This window comes from Zea mays, chromosome 6, assembly GCF_902167145.1.
Source record: "Zea mays cultivar B73 chromosome 6, Zm-B73-REFERENCE-NAM-5.0, whole genome shotgun sequence".
Lineage (NCBI taxonomy): Eukaryota > Viridiplantae > Streptophyta > Magnoliopsida > Poales > Poaceae > Zea > Zea mays.
Genome location: NC_050101.1, coordinates 150,615,709 through 150,638,624, shown reverse-complemented (window position 1 = coordinate 150,638,624; position 22,916 = coordinate 150,615,709). Strand labels below are relative to the sequence as shown.

The 22,916-nt window shown below is 43.0% G+C and overlaps 1 long non-coding RNA gene across 5 annotated transcripts; it reads left to right on the top strand.

Moving 5' to 3' along the window:
* Positions 1 to 962: 962 nt before the first annotated feature.
* LOC103630241 (uncharacterized) lies at positions 963 to 20,989 on the top strand. Of its 5 annotated transcripts, none has more exons than XR_002266050.3 (5): positions 967 to 1,162; positions 3,265 to 3,404; positions 3,491 to 3,593; positions 5,245 to 5,334; positions 20,007 to 20,989. It is a non-coding gene; the product is annotated as an uncharacterized lncRNA (long non-coding RNA). The 5 variants fall into 5 exon arrangements; XR_002266049.3 differs by lacking the exon at positions 20,007 to 20,989 and adding an exon at positions 7,281 to 7,537; XR_002266051.2 differs by lacking the exon at positions 20,007 to 20,989 and adding an exon at positions 3,038 to 3,168 and having other exon boundaries at positions 993 to 1,162; positions 5,245 to 5,586.
* The last annotated feature ends 1,927 nt before the right edge of the window (positions 20,990 to 22,916 follow it).

Here is a 22,916-nt window from a genome sequence, read left to right as displayed (position 1 = left end):
AAACCATGTTTCATGATTTGGACTAGTTGGATAGTCTCTAGGTATGGTTGTCTAATCATAGTAACACCCTTATGTGCAGCCAACTCGATTGAAGAAGAAATGCCTAAGTTTAGTAAAGTTGGGCTAAGTAGAGGTGCATCGAACCGCTTCGGTGGGTCAACTGAACAGTTTACTAGAGAGATTGTTTTTGAGCCGAAGAGGAACCAATATAAATAATTTATACTTATTTATAATTTTTTTTAAAAAATTTATTTTATTGTATATACTTTTATTTATAAATTTTGTATTTTATTTTTAAGTTACGTAACTTTTAAGTGTTGCTATGAATTATGTTTTTATTCGTTTCATGATGTATTTGAATTTTAATCTCTAAAATAGTACGCGTCCGTCTCCCTACGCGAGAAAATCTAACGCGCAGAGCGATTCCTTGCGAGAAAAACCAAAAAATAAACCAACGCTACTTCCTACTTGAGGTTTGAACTAGTAATCTCTCCTTCCCAAGGAATATAAGATTGTCTTTAACAGTTTACTTATAGTCATCTAAAATATTGTTTTGTATCTATAAATTATACTGTTTGCTTGACATAGTTTGGACATGGGATAGAAATAGTTAGCCTAATGCTTAGCTTCTGACCACTTGAGCTATTCCTAAGTCTAAATATGATAAATATTGTGAATAGTAAGACACGGGACGACTATGCAAGTAGTTTTTAAGTGCAAGCGTACAAGTAAACCATCTGATCCATTAGATCGTAATCTAACCATTGGTCATATTTAACACTTAAACCCTTTCACCACCAACTTAATAATTTTTATAAAAAAACCATAACAAAATAGGGTTGTGTCTGCGGTTGGATCGTAATCTAATGGATCAAATAGTTTGCTTGCACGTTGGTACAGAAAGACTGCTGGCATATTAGTCGTTGCACTATCTATTTCATGTTAATTATGAGTCTGTAATGTTTTACATTAATTATGAGTCTGTAAAACAAAAGGCTGATATGATGATGAGATAAACCGTACGAGATCGCCAACGTCCCGTATCCTGCACACGCCATCGCAACGCCTCCAAGGCTCCTTCTAGATCTGCCTCGGCCACGGAACGGTGCCGCTGGAGCTGCAGCCATCCAGCCGACCGCCGGCCACCAGCCGAGCCGCCGCAGTGAGCCTCTTCTGTCCTCCCTCCTGCTCTGCTGCCTACAATCTCCAACCTCGTTCTGCAGACAGTGATTCATTGATTGTGTTTTTGTTCATGTGCTGAAACTGTGAAATAGAAATATTGATGCACAACTGTACAATACAGAATAGGTTAACATCAGTAAAATGGAATTTGGTTGAATTTTGTTCATGTGCTAGTGTTGATCGACAACAGTAGAATTCAGACTCGGTCCAGTATATTACTGAAACAGAGTTTGTTAATGTGCTAGAGTACAGTAGAGAGTTGCTTTGAAGTAGATGAAGATGAAATACACATTACTTCAAATTTTTAATGTCCATTAGAGGCAAAGGCCAAACAAGAAGTATATCTTTCATGGAAACAAAATTGCATTCTTGATGATTGTTTCCAGATATGTGGTGTTCTACAAGCTAGATGTGCTTTGAAGCATGGGTTGTTTTGAACAAGCTACTCTAGAAGGCCCTGAAACTAATCAGCACGATGAACAGCGGTCCATGCGTTTACTTGCATTTTCTGATCTATCACACGTCCCTGTGGCCACTTTTATTTATCTCTTAAATCACTGCTATGGATATGGTATACCTCAAAACGGATTGCATGTTTCATTATCTATATTCCTTCACCCGTTGAAATCTACTCTGCTGCTGATCCTGTTTCACTGTGAAGTCTAATCCTCACACCAAATCTTCTAAAAGAGTTTTTGAGAGGAGACAATCACCCTATTTGTATATTGTTAACTACTGTTTTTCCTTATCAGTTCCTATGGAATCTGTAATTGGAGGGGACAGTAAAGTTCTAATAATCACAATGATTTTTTTTCTCAAACACGCAACAGAGCTACGTATCATTATATCAAGAAGAAAAAGAGGTAAATTCCTTAGAGACGAACACTTAACCACCAGCCTAATGAGCTACAAACACGCGCGCCTGACAAGAAATCCACAGGACCACGACCCCAACCTAGAGTGAAACCACCTCTGGTGGCCACCACCAACCTGAGAAATGAATCCGTGAACCTTATGGTGCAGCTGCAATGGAATGTAGCTTCTTAAAAGGTTAATGTACAGACTTGTCGAGCAAATATGCAGGAGACAAATATGTGTTGAATTGGTTCCTCGGCTTGATCATAGAGGAACAGGTTGTTGGGTTTGGTAACCTGTACCTGACAAGTTGGTCAAAAGTCCAACATCAAATTAACAGCTAGACATATGAAGAATTTCTAGCAGAGGAGCACAACATTTCAAAATTGCTTCCATGGCGCAAACCTGATGGATCAAATTAAGTGTTATATGATGACTTGCTGGTGTAGGAGCCAGACCGTGTAAATTTCCATTTGTGCTGGTCAGGTATTTGTTGCTGTAGGACCAGAGACGGAGCACGAAACACTATGTTTCCTTTGGCTTTTTTTGGTGTGTGTGTGGGTGGGTGGGGAGTCAGAGTTCCTCCAAATTTGATTTCAATCTTGAAAGACGCAGATATGTAGATACTCAACTATAACCTGGACAGTCAGAGTTCCCTTGATGTCTTCCACCCATCTTCTGTTATTCAAATCCTGCTTTGTAGTCCACTGTTTCCTTGATCTTTGATGTTTTTTTTATCGAACATGCAGAAGAGCTACACATATTTGTATTAATAAGAAAAAGAGGTAAGAACCCTTACAACACGCACCAACACATCCAAGAGACTAAGAGAGTAGACATGAAGTTTAGTAGTTATCAACACCTACCCATTTCTATTCTTTTGTTGCTAATTTTCTGCAACCTTTATTCCCATTTGAACCACTGTATATATTAGTGCTCTTTTCCCCTTATCTCTTTGCATAGTAGTTACCCTCGTGGTTGATTTTAGCTATTTGGTCAGGTCTCAGTCATACAGATTGCATCAGATAAGATAGCTAGCCTTCATTTAAAAAAAACTGTATGAAGATGACCCAAAAGCATTGGATAGCTGCTTGAGGCATATTATGTGTCCATCTAAGATACTAAAGCTGGGTAATGTTATGCATTTCTGTCATCTAATATGGTCCTCTTTAAAAAATATCTTTTGGATTTTATTGGATGATAACTTACTATTTGTACATTGGACAGCGAAGGCTATGATATTCAATGTGATCTCATCAACAAAGCAATCGTATGGAGAATTGGAATGTTTTCAGTCCTATTAAATGCCACTTGATTTGCAGAAGCTGTTCAAAGGGGTTACTGGTGGCCTCTCTGGATTGTCAAAGGTATATAAATATACAATCGTCATAAAATATAAACTGGTTGCAGTTAACTGTTGTCCATCTACTTTTGACATTTTCTTGTTATGTAGAATGTCACGTGCCATGAAACACTGCCAAGAAATATTAGGAGCTGGTTTGAAAAAGGCCCAACGTAATAGCAACTGGGAGCAACAGCCACTAACCCAAAATCAGGTTGGCCACTGTCATTGGTGATCTTTTTTCTTGTTTCCTTGAAAACAGCCCTGTTATCATGTGTGTCAACATCTACTTCTACGTATTAGCAACTGTTTTTTCATATCTGGACATTGTGATTTAGTAAGTTGCTCATATATTCTACTACATTCTTTAGCACGCTTTCCCCAAGGGGGGCAGTTTTAGGCATTCCTACTGTGGTTCTGAATGAAGAGATAAATGATACTCCCTCATTCCTGAAGTCTCTGACCGAATTTATAGAAATTAGTACCAACATTTCTCTCTCCAAATAAGTTTATTATGAAAATAAATATCATAATTAATCTAATGGTACTATTCGGCAGTATAAACAGTAGTACCGTTTTTAATAATAGATTTGGTCAAACTTGAAATTGTTTAACTCCTTACGAAATGAGAATTGCATTTTTTCCCTGGGTCAGATGGAGTATGGTTTACACTTGTAACTGTAAGATATTGTAACTTCAAGGCTTATAAAGTAGTTTTTGTGGCTAGGGGGAGGAAATAGCATTGTTAGCTACCACCCTGGAGGCCTGGACACTATCTCCTAGCTTTGTTCTCATGTTCTACATATATTTCTTTTTATTTGGTTCTGGGTTATGCATATCTTGGTGGGAAGCATTAGTTTAAATTAGGTCCAATTTGCTCCATAACTCAAAACTGTGTCAAGATCGGTAAGATATCATGTTTTCAAGTTCTGGTGCTAAAAATAAAAGTATAGAAAAAGAGTATATGCTGCTCTTGACGCATATACTCTATGAACACATGCGACGCAAGAGCACAGTTTGGATGCGAAATGGAATAGAAGTCTCACTTTGCAAGTTGTCACTCTACACATCTGGCGGGAAATAATTCCACTGCTTCGTGTGATATTCTCCAGGGCATCAGCTGATACAGCTAACCGTCTTTTGAAGCTTAAACTTCCGAGAAACCAAACTGTTAACTTTGACAGTTCTCTGGCATCGTAATATATAGGCTCATAGCTGACCCCCAGCAGCTAGTGCTGCGACTTCTTTTGAATAGCGAGGAGATTACTCCTCACAGATCACTTCCGTTTCTCTAGTTACCAAACCAGCTCTCAGCATTTTTTTTGTTTCCTGCAGCAGACTGCAGTCGGTACCAGTCGGATTTGAAACCCCTTTTCTGTTATGAATTAGTGACATGGGAAGTGTCACGTTCAGTGCAGGGGCAAGAATATCGTCGAGACAACTTATTTGGGTCAAGTCCTCTTTAAGGCATCGTTCCAGCTGATCAGATTCTATAAATTAGGCATGCAATTTGGTCTAGGAATTGTTCCAAGGAACGGTTCCCTGTGAACTGAGCGGGCCCTAATTCGGATTTGGAACGATATTCACAAAAACGATTCTTGCAAAAGCGGACTGAAAAGCTGGATGTTTGGCCGTCTGTGGCAGCTTCTGTCAGTCACAATCAGTAAAAAAACTGAAACAAACACGGCATAGTGTCGCGGCACAAATATTTGGCCACCCTTTGGCAGTTCAGGAGTTACTATTTCGATTATCTGGCGCTGTAGACACCTGAGTTCCTACAAAAAAAAACAGCTTATAAGCCGATGTCCATTTGTTAATTTGAGATAGAGACAGGTATTAATAATTGAGTTATTTCGTGAACGCAGTGTCGCCTTCCATCAATCGTGGCATCACCGAAGCCAGAAATATAGAAGACGCGGAAAAGTGGAGCGTCAGGGAATCTTAAGAAAGGAGAGGTCACCGTTCCTTCTCTCGTGCCTTTCTTTTTCGTTACTTCTAATTTTCTTTCCCTGTCTTTGCATGTAAGTATCGAACCTTTTGTTGTTGCCTGTTGCAATCTTGCATGATCATATTCGCTCCTGGTTGCAAGTATCGAGTGTTGGTCGGGGCAGCCAATATAGGAGTCAGTCAACCCTACTTTGCCATAGAAAGAGTCCACTGCATCTAGATGAAATTTCAAGTCTTCGGGAATGATACTCTCTAAAACATACAGTATTTTTCACACAATTGGAGCACATCTTTGATCACTAATTTTTATAACTATGTTTATGAGACCAATATAATCTATGCAATCTTAACTTATAAAACATATAGTTAAATGTGTTAGGAATTCACTCAGTTTTTTATTTAATTTAATTCAAAAAATCATATCGGATATGTGATGGCATGTATATGTATGTGTGTAATGTTACTATTCACAATAGTAGATGACATATACATAAAAATCATACCGATCAAAATAGGAAATGAACTGAATTTAACACATTCAAAGATAAGAATATACCTAGCAAAGAGGCTCATGCTCAAAGCATCGGTAAAATCGTTCACACGAGTTGATATCATGTGTCACTTGAAGTCGTGAATCACAACCGATATAGGTAGATATTCGCAGTACCGTCTATTAAGGATATATACCAAGGTACCTGAGGGCACTTCAACGAATAAGACTCTAACAGGTGGGCTTAAGCACTCAACGATGTTATCCAAGGACCCGGTCCACATGTCAGTGAGATACTAGACTTGATAGACTCAACCGAGAAAGATTGAAGCGTGGGATCTTATCATATTAGTAGACAAGGTCGATCTCCATGTAATATGGTAGAGTCTGATTGATAAGGGAAAATGCATGTAAAGATAGCTGCCAAGGCTCGGTTAGGGTGATGTGTATCCTACAATGTATATCCTTCACTACCGGAATCAATCGCTTTGCCGAGTGCCTGAAGCACTCGGCGAAGCCTTAAAAACATTCGGCAAAGGCTTTGCCAAGTGTTACACTCGGCAAAGAAGGCTCGGCAAACAGTGCATCGACAAAGCCTTCTTTGTCGAGTGCTTTTTCTCGGGCACTCGGCAAACCTCTTTGCCGAGTGCCAGAGAGCACTCGGCAAAGAAAAGCGGTCGTTACGGCGTCGGGTGACGGAGACAGCGGCTTTGCCGAGTGTCCCTTGTGACACTCAGCAAAGAAGTTATCTTTGCCGAGTGTCTTCCAGGCAGCACTCGGCAAAGAATCCATCTTTGCCGAGTGCCACTTGGGACACTCGGCAAAGAACCCGCCAGGGAGGGTCCCCATGTCAGGTTCTTTGCCGAGTGTCCCAAGTGGCACTCGGCAAAGCCGACCTCTTTGCCGAGTGCCAGAGACATAACACTCGGCAAAGAACCTAAGCCGGTGCCCAGGTCTGTGCTCTTTGCCGAGTGTTATGACCCAGACACTCGGCAAAGCGCCTCTTTGTCGAGTGTTACACTCGGCAAAGTGACCAGTATATACCTTTTTTATTTGTTTTTTGTATTCCATCCACACAAACAGAAGATATCACATATATACATCACAGATATCATCACAGACATAAATAGCCAACACAAACATAAAACTGTCACCACAAACATAAATATCCATCACAAACATAAGTGTTCAACACAAGTATTAAACACAAACATAAGTCTCAAACATCGCAAGCTCTCACATAAGTATCAAACACAGACATAAGTATTATACATAAGTTCTGAAGTCTAAAACAATGAAAACACAACACTCATGGAGGTGGGCGGTTTGACCGGGGCTGCGTTGGGCTGAACCCTTCCGGAGGGTTGTTGGATGCCGCCCCAGATTGGCCCTGCACAGAGAAGAGATTGCATGTGTTATACCAGATGCATTACAAACATCTAACTACAGTTTTGATACTCACAGGAGTGTGGAAGAGAGTAGGGTCAACTGGGGGAACAATGGAGGTGGCGGAGCGATGCCCTGTGCGGCGCCAAGGCTCTGCATGTACTGGAACATCTCCGCCATCCTCTGATCAGCCGTCGCCCGCTCCGCCATTATCCTCGCCTCCATCTCTTGACGTTCCCTCCTCTCTTCTTCTAGTTGGGTATGTAATATTACAAGCCAACGTTATAGTAACTCAAAGAGAAGGTATATAACTTAAGAAAGGACGAGTTACAGAAGCACTAACCTCGAGTTGCTGTATGCGATGTTGTGAGCTGTCGTGCCGAGGTCGTATGGCTGAACTCGAGCCCGTGCTCCTTGCTCTCACCTGAGACAGAGTGGGAGTGGAGGACGAGTCGATTGCCCCGTCGGCAATCCAGTACCGCCCATGTCTCTTGCCTCCTCCGACCCTCATGAGCACATCGGGGTCGATCGGCTCGGTGCTCGGATCATAGTCTGGGCCATGGACCTCCTGCGCCATGGCGGTGTAGTCATGGAGACGGCTGTAGACGGCGGGGTTGGTGTAGGCCTCGGGCCCGTCATCCGGGTTGTAGGTGACGTCGGACGTCGTCTTACCCTTATGGGCCATAGCATAGGCCGAGAAGGTGGAGCAAGGCCTGCCACCATGTGACGCCGACTGCAACGAAAACCAACGAGATAGTTAGAAATAATATCTAACTTAGTGCTATATATCTAAATAAAAAAAGGTGGCGTACCCATGCTTCGGCATATTGGCCCAGGCTCCGGCTGCCTTGGTGGTGGGAGGGGCCTTGCATCATCAAACGCCATTCCCGGCTAGCTGTGTGCGCCTCGTCCCACTCAGCCGAACACCACCTATCCACCATCTGCTCCCAGCACAGAGGATGTGCGGCGCACCAATGTGGAATCATCTACAAAGTAAACACATAAAGTGCATATCAGAAGATAAAATAAAATTCATGCATGGAGTACTGGTACCAAACATGCATGACTTTACCTGCAGGTACTGCTCCCTGGTCAACGACATAGTTCGGGCTTGAGGTTTGGTCACCTTCTCCCCAAGGACGGAGCCGTGGTAGGTGATGATGGCCTGGATGCATGCCTCATAGTGCATGTCCACGACGAGCTTCTTACAGCTCGTGGTGGCCACCACATCCGCCCTAGCCTCGTATCCAGCATCGCATCTAAAGAAATTCTGCATACAAAAACGATGTATCCATACATTATTTCAAGAATTTGCAACGAATGTGACATATTTTACATTATACTAAGACTTACCCACAGCTCTTGCTTCACCCACTCCGCCTTGTTATTGAATTCCCTGCCGTCCCGGTCTACTGCATCGGGGGCGACGGCGTAGTGGTCGAAGGTGAAGGCTGGGCCCGTCACTCCGGCGTACTCCACAAGTCCAGGGAAGTGTTCCCTGCACAACAGGCCGAGGATGTTATTTGGGGGGGTGACGATGACCCCCAGCATAATCCAAAACCGTCCAAGACCTGTCCAAGTGATAAATAAAAAGTATTAGTTTATATTATGATTTTGAACACATAATATGAACAAGAATGAAGAACATAAAGTTACATACCTCTCCCCTTCCGGCCGAATCAGCGGTCGTCTGTCCCGAAGTATGGGACGCGGCGGGAGACTCGCGGGGCCTCGCAGGTAGATGCTCCTCGAACTAGAGCCGCCTGAACCTGAGGCGTCCTGCTGCCGGTCGTCGTCGTCCTGCTGCTGGTCGTCGTCGTCCTGAGGCGCCGCCTGCTGCTGCGCTGCCTGCTCTGCCTCGTCCTGCTGCGCTGCCTGCTCTGCATCGTCCGCCGTCCTACTCCTCCTCCCCCTCCTCCTCCTCAGGAAACCGCCCACCATATTTGTCCAACAACCTGCAATTAAGAGTAAACAAATAAGCACATATAAAAAGATGTATTTAAAAACAGGTGCGAAATAAAAAGTCATATAGCATTATATCGATTAAAAATAATCTTCATATGTGTCGGGGTTAGCCGGATCATAACTCTCATCATCACTATCAAGCATTTCAATCTCAACACCATCGGAAGACGCAACCTCATCATTAATGTCATTGCCTTCAAGGATTACTAAGTCATTATCATTTTGCACCTCATCATCCTCCTCATCAACAACCATTTCAATATATACGTCCATTCCGATAGCTTCAGTTAAGTCTATCTCAAATCGCCCTTCTAGCCCATCTTCTTGGAAGAACTCTCCATCATATGTGTCCGGGTCTAAGTTGTAATATTCATCATTAGGAACAGGTAACCTACCGTGCGGCGATACCTTATACACAACATCCCAACCTTTAAGATGTTCTTTCGTTTGACACGCATATGGGAGATAATACACTTGTGTGGCCTGTTGGGCCACAATATAGACATCGTCTCCTGCTTAGGTGGAATCTTGTCGAATTTCGACTATCCCAAGATTAGAATGTGTCCGTCTCATCACTTGAGGGTCAAACCAATGACATTTGAATATCACTGGAGTAAGAGGTTTGGAACCATAAAAATTGAGCTCATATATTTCTTCGATTCGTCCAAAATAATCGACATTGTCAAGGCCCGGCGTAAAGACTCCAGAACACGTTGTTTTCCGATTGGGCCGACTTTTGTCGTAGTGTGTTGTGCGAAAACGGTATCCATTGACGTCATACCCAGAATACTTCTTGACCCTATAAGCAAAGTCGTTGGCTACTTGTCTCAACTCGGCACTCATAGACGGATCTCTTTGGCCCTGCAAGTATTCGCAAGTTAAAAGACGCTAAATTGAGTTCAAAGACGTATCTCTTTTACAAACTAAGCATGTACCTTACGTTTGAACCAGGAAATGAAATCGGGCAACCCATTTCTCGCACCCTTTCTAAGAAGAGCGTCATATTCCTGTGGAGTGGGGTCCCTTGATCGACGCCAGAATTCATGAAGAAATTGTTCCATGTATGGCGTCACCTCTTCAAGGTTGGTCAATACGTATAGCATGATATGCCGCCACTCTTCATGTGTCAGGGTCTTGGTGGTCGAGCCACTTGCGCTTCCGAGTTGGCCTCGAAATATGCTAAGGTTCGATTCATTGTCGCCATCATTGTAACGAGGGGTGGATTATGCACGCTCGGCAGTTTGTCACCATAATAAGTTGTTGTGAAGTTTGAGACCTCCTCTAGAATGTATGCCTCTGCAATGGAAGCCTCGATTTTGCATTTATTTCTACATTTCTTTCGAATAGTCTTTAGACATCTCTCGATTGGATAGCACGATGGCTGACATCCACGCATAATTCAACGACACGATGGCCGACAATCAACAATACTACATATTAACCTAATCATACACGTATATAATTAACTCAATATTAAAACTAATCATTTCATATAAATCATACACGTATAACATAAATCAAGCAATCACCTTGGAGGTTTCGTCGCGGGCGAGGCGATGGGGCGAGGGCGAGACGACGGGTCGCGGGCGAGGCGCCGGGCGGGCGAGGGCACGGCGGGGAAACGGCGGGGGCACGGCGAGGAGCGCGGCGGGGGCGGTGGGCGGGGGCACGGCGAGGAGCGCGGCGGGGGCACGGGCGAGGGCGAGGGGCTACGCGAGGGGCACGATGGGCGAGGGCGAGGGCGCGACAAACGAGGGGCACGGCACGGCGAGCGCGGGCACGGTGGGCACGGCACGGCGAGCGTGAGGGCACGGCGGCGCGGGCGCGAGGGAGGGCGCGGCGGCGGCGGCGTTTGAGTGAGTGAGTGAGAGAGAGAGTGAGGAAGAAGCGTTCGGCCGTTGGTATGTAGGGCGCTTTGCCGAGTGCCCGTGATCTGGCACTCGGCAAAGTTTTTTTAATTTTAAAATACACTTTGCCGAGTGCTAGATCGCTGGCACTCGGCAAAGCCGTCTTTGCCGAGTGTCGCCCAGGGGACACTCGGCAAAGACTCTTTCCCTATTCTTTGCTGAGTGCCACACAGCTGGCACTCGGCAAAGCTGTCTTTGCCGAGTGTCATCTCTAGACACTCGACAAAGCTGTGTAGAAACCTAGAGGACTACACATGAAATCATAGAGTTTCAATGTGGATCTCTTAGGTTTCTACACATAGTGTCTCACAACTTTCTCCAAACATTCTAAAATTTTTATCACAGCCTGTACATATGATATCATGACACGTGGACAAGTTTCATGATTTTCTGACTTTGTTTGTGTTTTATACAATTTTTAAACATGTGGATGCCAAGTTCATGGCCATGTTTAGTGAGCATGTTGCTCGAAGTTTCCGGTACGCTTCTGAAATAGGTCGTAAATTATGCTAAGTAACATGAATATCATTTTTTCATGCACGGTTTTCCAAGTTTCGAGTGACCTGCAGTTCAAATTTGAATTTTCCGAAGAAATTCAAATAAACAAACTAAATCTACTAACGATTGAAAACTCTGTTATAATTGTCCACAAATGATACATGTAGGTCTACATAGTGTAGGAACATACCACAAAAAGTTTGGAAGACAAAATAAAAAAAATAAAAATATACTTTGTCGAGTGTCTAGAGATGACACTCGGCAAAGCCTCCTTTGCCGAGTGCCTACTATGGGACACTCGGCAAAGAAGACTCTTTGCCAAGTGCCAAACGTTGGCTCTCGGCAAAGACTGACGGCCGTCAGCTTTGGGACGGCCGCTGACGGCCCTTTGCCGAGAGCCCTCTTTGCCGAGTGTTTGACACTCGGCAAACTTGTCTTTGCCGAGTGGGGTCCTGTGCCGAGTGTCCAGCACTCGGTAAAGAGGCTCTTTGCCGAGAGCCTAACTTTACCGAGTGCGGCTCTCGGCAAAGCCTTCTTTGCTGAGTGTCCAACAAAAGGCACTCGGCAAAGAATCCAACACTCGGCAAAGACTCGGATTCCGGTAGTGCTTCTTTAATATGTAACCTTATCTGGTACGACACCAGATAACTTTCATGTAACCGCCCCTCTCCTTATACTACAAAAGGAGTGACGAGGCGCCCCAAGAGGCCAGATCATCATATCATAAGCAGTAGCCACCAACATACAAGACGTAGGGTATTATCTCGCACCGAGAGTCCAAACCTATCTAAATCTTCATTCTTTCTATGCATTTATCTTCAGTTATTGATCTCACAATCTACCACATAAATTCATTACCGAATAATTCTTGACAGTTGGCCCGCCAAGTAGGAGATATTGTGCTAATCATAGTAGATGTGATGTCTGCCATGAGCTTTACACAAGGAGAAGAGGTTTTCTTTGGCACCCTTAGATTCGTTTACAACGAGCTAGGATATCTTGGGCTTGTCCGAGAAACCTTGGCATCTGCGGCATCCTTCGACCAAGCTTTTACAAATCCAATATACACTTTGGCCTAGGTTCAACCTCGATACCAATCCATTTTTGTATCAGGCTCCAACTTGGATTCCGACCTTGACTTGGACTCAAACTTCTATTAATTGGGAGATTGGTTCATCTTCATGGCAGACTCTAGACATTAGGAAGGTTAGTCTTCTAACCACAATAGCGACAACGATGACTAGGCATTGAAATGACAAAAGAATAAATACGAGTTGTCTCGACATGCTTGAGAATCTCATGAGCAGATCTAGATGGTCGATTTTCAAGGCCAACAGGTCTATGACATGCCAACATAGAACATCATGACCGCGAAGCTCCTATTAGATAGAATTACTCCATTTATCCCTCTTGATAACACGCAGGATCATGCTGACCTATAGAATACTCAAAACATGATGGCATATGTGGTGGTGGTGGTGTGTGGATGATCCTATGGCTCAGGCACCAATTCAGGATAATGCTGAGTCATATGACGATTTGACCTAGAAGGAGGCATGATGCACCTACAACAGCTAAAGTCATCAGCTAGATAGATCCAGAGATAACTCTCCTCGTCCCTATCGAGAAGGAGCCCGACAACCATCTCTATCCAATAGGACTCAAACTCCTCATAGGAGGGACCATTGCGCCAAGTCAGATCAACCTTATCCACACCGATCCAAGGACATTCACATGTGTCCAGATCACGACAACAACTACTATGAAATGGAGACATATGACTCTTCAAACCTCCTCTGGTCAAGTCATACAATGAACGCACTAATCCGTCGTTTTGGCTAGGGGTGTACCAACTCTCCATCACCATGGCTGGAGGAGACTCCTCTATCATGGCAAACTACATGTCCATGTGCCTAGGAAACAACGTCAAGAAATGGTTGTTCGACCTCCTAGCCAACATCGTCAACTCATGGGAGGAACTCAAGCGCCTAATCATCAACAACTTCGACTTGACTTGTGAATAAGATAAGATATAGTATGGCCTCAAATAGATCATGCAGAAGGAATATGTAAGCATGTGCAGTTATATCAAGTGTTGGCAAGACATCAAGGCTGATGTTTCAAGTATGTTGGAGGAAGCAACAATCTACGTCTTCTATAAGGGCCTCGGGAATAGAGAGCTACCGCAAAAGATCATTCGAAAGGCTTCAATAACCCTGATTTCTCTCTTCCAAGTGGCTCATAAATATGCTCTAGGCAAAGAAGTGATGCATAGTATGACCTCATCACAAAAGGATAAAGTCAAAGCCAACCATAAGGTCAATTAGAAGAAAGCCCAGAAGCGTAGATCCGATCGTCAAGTCAACATGGTCAAGTGGGGAACTCGACAACGCCGAGGTAATGCAACCATCAAGGAGGTGGGCTTCAACAAGTTCCAAAGCATCAAGGAGGGGAGATGCATATACCATCCATATAGCCAACATACAACACAAGAGTGCTGACATGTCAGGGATTTTGTGTAGAAACTCCTGAAAGGGTGTAAACCCAAAGACCCAAAGTCAGAAAGCTCCAATACCACTAGGAACAACAACTCAAAACGACGACACTAGGAGCAAGTTTCTAGAGCCAATGCAAGATATCATGTATATCATTGGTGGCCTCGACTCGTATGAGTCCAAAATAAAACAGAAGCCAGAGCACGATGTACATTTATGTTGTGGAGCCAAACACGCTAGGGTTCCTCCGCTAGTCTAAGGTACCAATTACTTTTGATAGATTTGATCACCCTAATCATGTTCCTTGGCCATGTAGGTATTCTCTGATCTTGAATCCAATAGTGGGCGACACATGATTCATCGTGTCCTTGTTGATGATAGGAGCAATCTAAATACTCTCTTCACTAAAACCTTTAGTATGATGGGGCTATTGGAGAAATAATTAGATCTGACTCTTGAGCCTTTCTACGACATTATCCTAGGCAAGTCTACAACTCTGTTTTCTATTATGTTTGGCTCTGAGAACAACTTTCACATAGAGTTTCCACACTTTGAGTTGACAAATATTAGTCCATCACATCATTCAATCATCAAGAGATCACCAAGTTCATGGCAATGCCCCATTATACATGCTCAATCCATAAATGCTAGGTCCTAATGGGGCGATCATGGTCAGAGGCAACCTAAAGCAATCTTACACCTATGACATAGAAGGGTGTATCCTAGATGAGTCCCATGTAATGTAGACAGGGTGTGACAGCCTAAAGGAGGCTCTCTAGCTAAATCATCTAGAGGTAGAATGAGCGGAGGATCTAGAACCTCCACACAAGGAGACCTCACTATAGGTCAAGTCCAAGCTTACTAAGCAAATCCAATTGGATCCCAATGACTCTTCCAAGATCACACACATTGGGTTCAGTATGTGAAGCATCCTAATCCTCTGGGACTCAAATGTGATACAATTACTAGTCCGGTAGTCCCAGGAGACTAGTAAAGACATTTATACATCAGATAGTTCCAGATATGCTTAAACGAGACAAACCTATAAAGGTGGCGATCAACTTTAAGAGTTGGTACACAACTCGGGACATATCATTAGAGTGGGGCTAAAGCATCCCGATATACGCAGCGAAGCAAATCAGCGGTTTAACAGGCACAGGCATGGTTGGGAACTGGCGTAACTCTTAGCCGATCAAGGATCTCCTTCTCTGAAAAACAACAAATAAGCAAGAGTGAGTACTTACGTACCCAGCAGCTCACCTTCAACCACGGAATGGCGAAATCAGATATAATGCATGGAGTATGTGGAGCTCATGATATTTTGTAGAAAGAGCAATATTTGATGCAGGGTTATTTTGTAAAACATTTTATATTTTTCAAAGCACATCCTCTCCAAAGGAGCAGGAAGTTTTTCAATATAGAACAAAATCCCCTGGACTAAACCATCCAGGTATCTCAGCAGTTTCCCACCGGTTTTCATTAGCTCACGGCTCGACCGCCGGACCTTTTAAAACCACTTTTCAAAAGCATTTTTGGAAAACAAAATACTAATTGTAAAATTCATGCCATTACTCATCCATATCCGTGGACACGGACTATTCGAATAGGTTTTTAACTCTACGCAGAGGTGTACACTTTACCCACTAGTCCGGCTCTGTGATCTCATGGCCAATGAGACCCGAATCTGAAACTCTCTCTTCCCTTGCACGACTTTACCTTGGCGGTTATACCGAAAGGAACAAGGCCACCTCCATGCCCAAACCAGGACAAAGCATTCCCCCTCCTTATCCTCTCGGTGCTCCCCAGCCATCATAACCCTATGGCATAGACCGTGCAAGTTCGGATCAAGCGACTGTCCATACAGTCTCGAGTGGTTGTACTTGATAAGAGTATAGGTAAGGAGTGATGACAAACCAGTCCTTATGCGAGAGGGACAATCCTTCATTCTCACACCCCCGGCTGAGCCATCACCATAAGGCCCTCCCAAACCAGGGAGTCCCTGATCATCCCGCTCAAAGGTGATAAGGGTGACAACCCTTCATCATACCCATTTTGAAAAACATTTTATTTTGAAAAATCACACCTTTTACTAAATCATATTGTAACAAAAATGTCGAGGAGTATAAAGATGAATTGCAAAAAAGTTCTAAGGCTGGGTGGCCATATTAACATGTCTCTTAGCAACAAAATTATATCATGCATAAAATAACAGGATAAGGGTTGTGGTTGAAAATCATAGGTAATTTATGCATCAAAGGGATCTAGTGAGCTTGTCGTGCTTTAACCGGTGAAAGGGTGAGAGCTCGTGGAACTGGCTTCTGGCTCCACCGTCTGGCGTAGACTTGCAGAACTAGCCTTCACGAGACGACACGAACGCTTTGATAACTATGTAACATGAATAAGCAAACATACAAACCAGCAAATATATCAACAAATATTTAGTATAGTGGTCAGAATGGTGATATATGTATGGGAGTCTTGAGCAGAATCTGTGTCATGTGGTGTTGTGATATTACTGGTGGTGGAGTGGAGGTGCTTACCCAGAGGGTGGATTGAAGGCGAAGCGACACTAGGCGTGTAGCCAGCAGAGCGGGGTAACTGAGTGGGTGGGGGTTTGCCTTGGCTGAGGGTGTTGAGTGTGTGGAGTGGGAGAGGGTAGCTGGGTATATTTATAGTTGGGTACATGTGGTTTAGTATTGTAGAGTTCACTGTTGGTGAGAATAGTTGCGAATGAATCGTCTGACTTAGTCTGGACAGGGAAATTATACGTAGAATATGGGACAAGAGTATTTTTTTGGAGTTTTCTAGAATATGAACCATGCTTAAGGGATGACATGGTTGGATGGGGAATAATTTGATAAGAATTTAGAAACAAGAATTATTGGAATCTAAGTTTGGATGGAGGAGTTATGGATTTTATAATCATAGGAATAAAAAGAGAAGGGAAAAGGAAGATTCCTGGAATATTCCAGAATTTGAATATTTAGAAATGTATTTTTGAGCGGAGTGCTAGGAATTATTTATGGGCTATTCTTGGGCAGAGGTTTATGTTGGTGGAAACTATTCCTACCTACCGTGTCACGTGAGAAAACAGTAAGGCAGGACCCAAATAGCTGAAATACTATGGTATTCTGGTCCGGGTGGGTTGTGGTATCTTGGGCCAGGTTTTATAGGATTGAAGACGTATCCATAAAAACATGGTTCGCCTTTCTTTTCGGAAGCCTGGTTCGAAAGAATCTCAAAGTTAAGCGTGCTCAATTTGGAGAAATCTGGGATGGGTGACCAGATGGGAAGTTCTTACTAGAAGGAAAATTACAGTCATCGGAGTTCGTATGACTGGAATATTGGTCTGGTAGGTCTTAGGTGAGCTGGACAACATGATGGATGAGCATTTGAATATTTGGGTGATCGGATGATTGATGAATAGTAACGATGAATAGTAGGATGAACGATTCGATGAACGATGAATAGTGACTATGAACGATCCAATGAATGATAAATAGTCCGTATGAACGAACGATGAATAGTGACTATGAACGAACGATGAACGATGAATAGGGATTATGAACGAATGGACGAACAATCGAATGATCGGATGAATGAACGATCAGAATTTCGGCAGCATAACGGCTAAACAAAGATTACTTGGACGAACGAACGAACGAACCATGAATGATCGGACGAACGAACAAACAAACTATGAACTGGTGGATGAACGATCGAACGAACGACCGAACGATTCTTGTGCTTGTGTTGTGCTTGTGTGGGAGTGGGAGTGGGGGAAGTGAGTTGCCATGAAATGGCTTGGGTGGCTTGAGGGGAGGCCCTTGCCCCTCTATTTATAGGCAAGGTGGGGGATTAGGGGGATGAGGCGAGGATTAGTGGGAGGAGACAAGGATTAGTGGGAGATAAGTATGTATTATTCATGTATAAGTGAAATTAGCTTGTAGAGCTCACTGTATGACACTAGAGGCGTATGTATACATATGAGCATGAGGAAAATTATGAAGAAAATATTTGTAGGGATTTTAAAAATGATTCTGAAGGTATTTCTGAGGAGGAAAATATTTGGAGAAATATCAGTGGAATATTTGGGCAGTATTTCTAGAAAGAATTTGAGGGGGATCATTGGGGATATATTTGTTGGATATTTTGAGGAGGATTTTGGAGAGAATATAGACCACTATATTTTATTTGTTGACATCAACTCACCAACAAACATATTGAAACAAAATTTAAAATCCATTTTGAATTTATAGCGAGTGAGAAATTTTTAGGATTTGAATTTTCGGGGTGCTACAGTATGGATCCAAAATAGGAACTCATGCTCAACAGTTTTCTCTAGGACAACCAAAGTATCTTCTCTTGGAAGCCATGTAACATGTCGGGAGTCCCAAGGAAGTTGGCGGGGCATCCACTCAATGTGAGCCCTATTGCAAAACCTATCAAACAAAAGAGATGTAATAAAAAAGAAATAACTTGGCTGGTAGATGCATGATTTATTAGAGAAGTTCTTCGCCCTGAATGGGTGGCTAATATTATGCCCATTCAAAACAAAAATAAGCAATGGAGAATTGCGTTGAGTACACTGATCTCAATAAGGCGTGTCCAAAAGATCTTTTATCTCTGTCACCCATTGATCAGATTGTAGACTCTACCTCTGAATGTAATCTACTCTCTCTTTTGGATTGTTACTCTAGCTATCATCAAATCCCATTAAACGAGGAAGATCAAATCAAGACTTCATTCATAACCCCATTCAGCTTATTGCTGTACAACCATGCCATTTGGGTTGAAGAACATGGGGGGATACATACTAGAGAGGAATCCAAAAATGTCTGTCACCATAATTGCACAAAAAATATGGTAGATGATGTGGTCATCAAGTCCTAGGCTTAAGAAGGATCTTATCTCTGACCTAGCAGAGACATTCAAAAGTTTAAGAAATTTAGCATCAACAAGCTAAATATAAAGAAGTGCACTTTTTGTGTACCATTCACTAAATTATTAGGTTTGGTCTCTTAGAAGGGCATTGAAGCGAATACAGAGAAATTTGTTGAATCCTCAGGATGGGTCCATCGCGTTGTCTCAGGAATGTCCAAAAGTTGATAGGGTGCATGGCATGTCTGAGTAGATTTTATATCCTAACTCAGCATCCAGGGGTTACCTTTCTTTAAGCTGCTCAAGAAGCAGGATCAATTCATCTTGATTCATGAGGCGCAACAAGCTCTAGAAAAACTCAAAGAATATATGATGAGTCCACCCATCCTAGTCTCTCCTAAGCTAGGAGAAACTCTATAGTTACACATCTGGGTCACAACACATATTGTGAGTATTGCATTGGTGGTGGAAAGGCAAATTCAAGGTAATGTTCAACCAACATAGTTAGTGGTATACTTCTTCAATGAGGTATTAAATGAGTCAAACTCTAGTACTTTCATATTATCAAATTAGCATATGCATTACTCATCACCTTCCATAAGCTGGTTCACTACTTTCAAGAGCATCAAATTGAAGTACACGCATCATCCACATTGGCAGAAGTCTTGCATAATAAAGATGCTATTGACTAAATTGCTAAATGGGCTATCAAACTTAGAATTTATGACATCACATTTAATGTGTTGCTATCAAAGCTCAAGCTCTAATCGACTTCATTATGGGGCTGGGCAAGAGTTATTGTCACTTCCACTAGAGGTGAAAAAGTTTACATACATACTACAACTACAGTATCCTGCCTCCAACAACATTGCCGAGTATGAAGCCTTACTACTAAGCATGAGAATGTCAATTGCTCTTGCGAACACAAGGTTGACTTATCCCTTGTGGTTTAGGTTAACAATGAATGATTGTCAACATGGGTAGTTCTTTGGTGTAGTCGGTGGACTAATCAGAGTATGAGATTATGTGATGTGCAACTCTTGGTTTGTGGTGTGTAGGTGTGAAGCACAGTAAGATGGTCGATGACGAAGATGAAGGCCATGCGGGTTCGTGCCAATAGACCAGGAGCGACAAAGGACGAGCACTAGGACTTGGCCAAGGGACCAAAGAAACCAAGTGACTAGTAGTGGTGCTTGATACCTTTGACATGCACCGGCACGAGGACATGGTAGAGTGGATCGTGTTGCCGGTGCTGTCGAGGACTAGTGGGACACGTGTCCAGGACATGGGAGACGTGCATGTGGTACTCTACTCACGACAGTTTTGGTCGGTTAGCCTCAAAACCACCTAGCTGTTGGTTTCGCTGAGTTTGGACCATAAAACACAGCGGTGCAGTTCGGAAGGACTGAACAACTCCCGCCGAGCAACTCGTGCGAGGCGGATGGACCGACCAAATCTTGCCTAGCTACTGAGTGACGTGGTGTGGTTTCGGCGAGAATCGGAGGTGGCACATGTGTAGGATCTAGGACACCGGCTAGAGGGGGTGAATAGACAGTTTTGACTAAAATGAAATATACTGGACAAATTTAATTAAAAACAACAATAGATGCAAATATTTCTAGCCTTGATGAGACAACAAAATGTAATGAGCAATCTAATCTAATGTCACAAAGATAAACAATATATAAGTTATCAACTACTTGTAAACAATGTAAAATAGTTACGAGAAGGACACCAAGATTTATCCTGTGGTATCGGTGATTTGCCATTCACCCCTAATCCACGTTGAGGTGGAATTCAAGCTCTCACTTGCTCCTCTACCAAGACATGGCTTGATCTTTGAGCCAAGTGGATAAGAACTCACTCAATACCTCGATTTCACTAGTGTCACCTTTGTCGCTCAGGCGAGGTAGGCACAAACCTCTCACAACAACTTCGCGGCTCCTCCACATTCTTCACGGAGAGCTCGACGAGGACAACACCCAAGCGATCTAGGAGGCGACAACCTCCAAGAGTAACAAGTCGATGACGCTTGCCTGGTGTATTGTAGCATCCCAAAAATTCGAATCCTGAAATTTTCTCAAACTCGCTCTAAATTCAAAATGAATTTCAAATTTCATTTCAAAATGTTTGTTTGCGAGTTGATATCAGCAAATAAAATATAGTGGTCTATATTCTCTCCAAAATCCTCCTCAAAAATCCTACAAATATTTCACCAGTGATCCCCTTCAAGTTCTTTCCAGAAATATTGTCCAAATATTGCACCGATATATCTCTAAATATTTTCTTCCTGAGAAATACCTTCAGAATCATTTTTGAAGTCCCTACAAATATTTTCTTCATAACTTACCTCATGCTCATAAGTATACGTATGCCTCCGGTGTCATACGGTGAGCTCTACAAGCTAATTACACTCATATAAGACAAATACATGCTAATCTCCCACTAATCCTCTCATCCTCCCACTAATCCTCTCATCCCTCCCCCTAATCCCCCCATCATGGCTATAAATAGAGGGGCAAGGGCCTCCTCTCATCCCACCCAAGCCATTTCATGGCAACTCCCTCCCCCCACGCAATTGTTCATCGTTACTATTCATCGATCATCCGATCACCCCAAATTTCAACTACTCATCCATCATGTTGTCCAGTCCACCTAAGACCAGCCAGACCCAAATTTCAGTCATACGAACTCCGGTGACTGTGATTTTCATTCCAGTAAGGAACTTCCCATCTGGTCACCCATCCTAAATTTCTCCAAGTTGAGCACGCTTAACTTTGGGATTCTTTCAAGCCAGACTTCCAAAAAGAAAGGCAAACCATGTTTGTATGGATATGTCTTCAATCCTATAAAACTTGGCCCAAGATACCACAGCCCACTCGGACCAGAATACCACAACATTCTAGCTATTTGGGTCTCGCCTCACTGCTGTCTGATGTGACACAGTAGGTAGGAACAGTTTCCACCAACATAAACCTCTGCCCAAGAAAAGCTCAAAAATAATTCCTCGCACCCTGCTCAAAAATACATTTGTATTTTTGATTTTCCAAATATCTCTAAATATTCAAATTCTAGAATATTCCAAGAATATTCCTTTCCTTTTCTTTTTATCCTTATGATTATAAAATCCAAAACTCCTCCATCCAAACTCAGATTTCAGTCATTCTTGTTTCTAAATTCTTATCAAACTATTCCCTATCCAACCATGTTATCCCTTAAGCATGGTCCATATTCCAGAAAACTCCCAAAATACTCTTGTCCCATATTCTGCCTATAACTCTCATGTTCATATTAAGTCAGACGAATCATTCATCACTATTCTCACCAACAGTGAACTTCACTGTGCTACACCACATACACCCAGCTATAAATACACCTAGCTACCCTCTCCCTCTCCACACACACTCAACACCCTCAGCCAAGGCAAACACCCCCACCCACTCAGTTACTCCGCTCTGCCGGCCACACGTATAGTGTCGCTTCGCCTCCAGTCCACCCTCTAGGTAAGCACCTCCGCTCCACCACCAGTAATATCACAACACCACATGACACAGATTCTACTCAAGACTCTACCCATCCATGTATCGCTATTTTGACCACTATACTAAATATTTGTTGGTATACTTGCTGGTTTGTATGTTTGCTTGTTCATGTTGCATAGTTATCGGAGCGTTCGTGTTGTCTCGTGGAGGCCAGGTCTACAAGTCTACGCCAGGCGGTGGAGCTAGAAGCCAGTTCCGCGAGCTCTCCTTCCCCCTTCGCCGGATAAGCACGACAAGCTCACTGGATCCCTTTGATGCATAAATTACCTATGCTTTTTCAACCACAACTCTCAGCCTGTTATTTTATGCATGATATGATTTTGAGACAAGTTATTATGGCCACCCAGCCGCTTGCCGCAATCAATCCTTGATATATTTGTTACAAATGATTTGAGAAAAGGTGTGAGTTTTCAATAGAAAATGCTT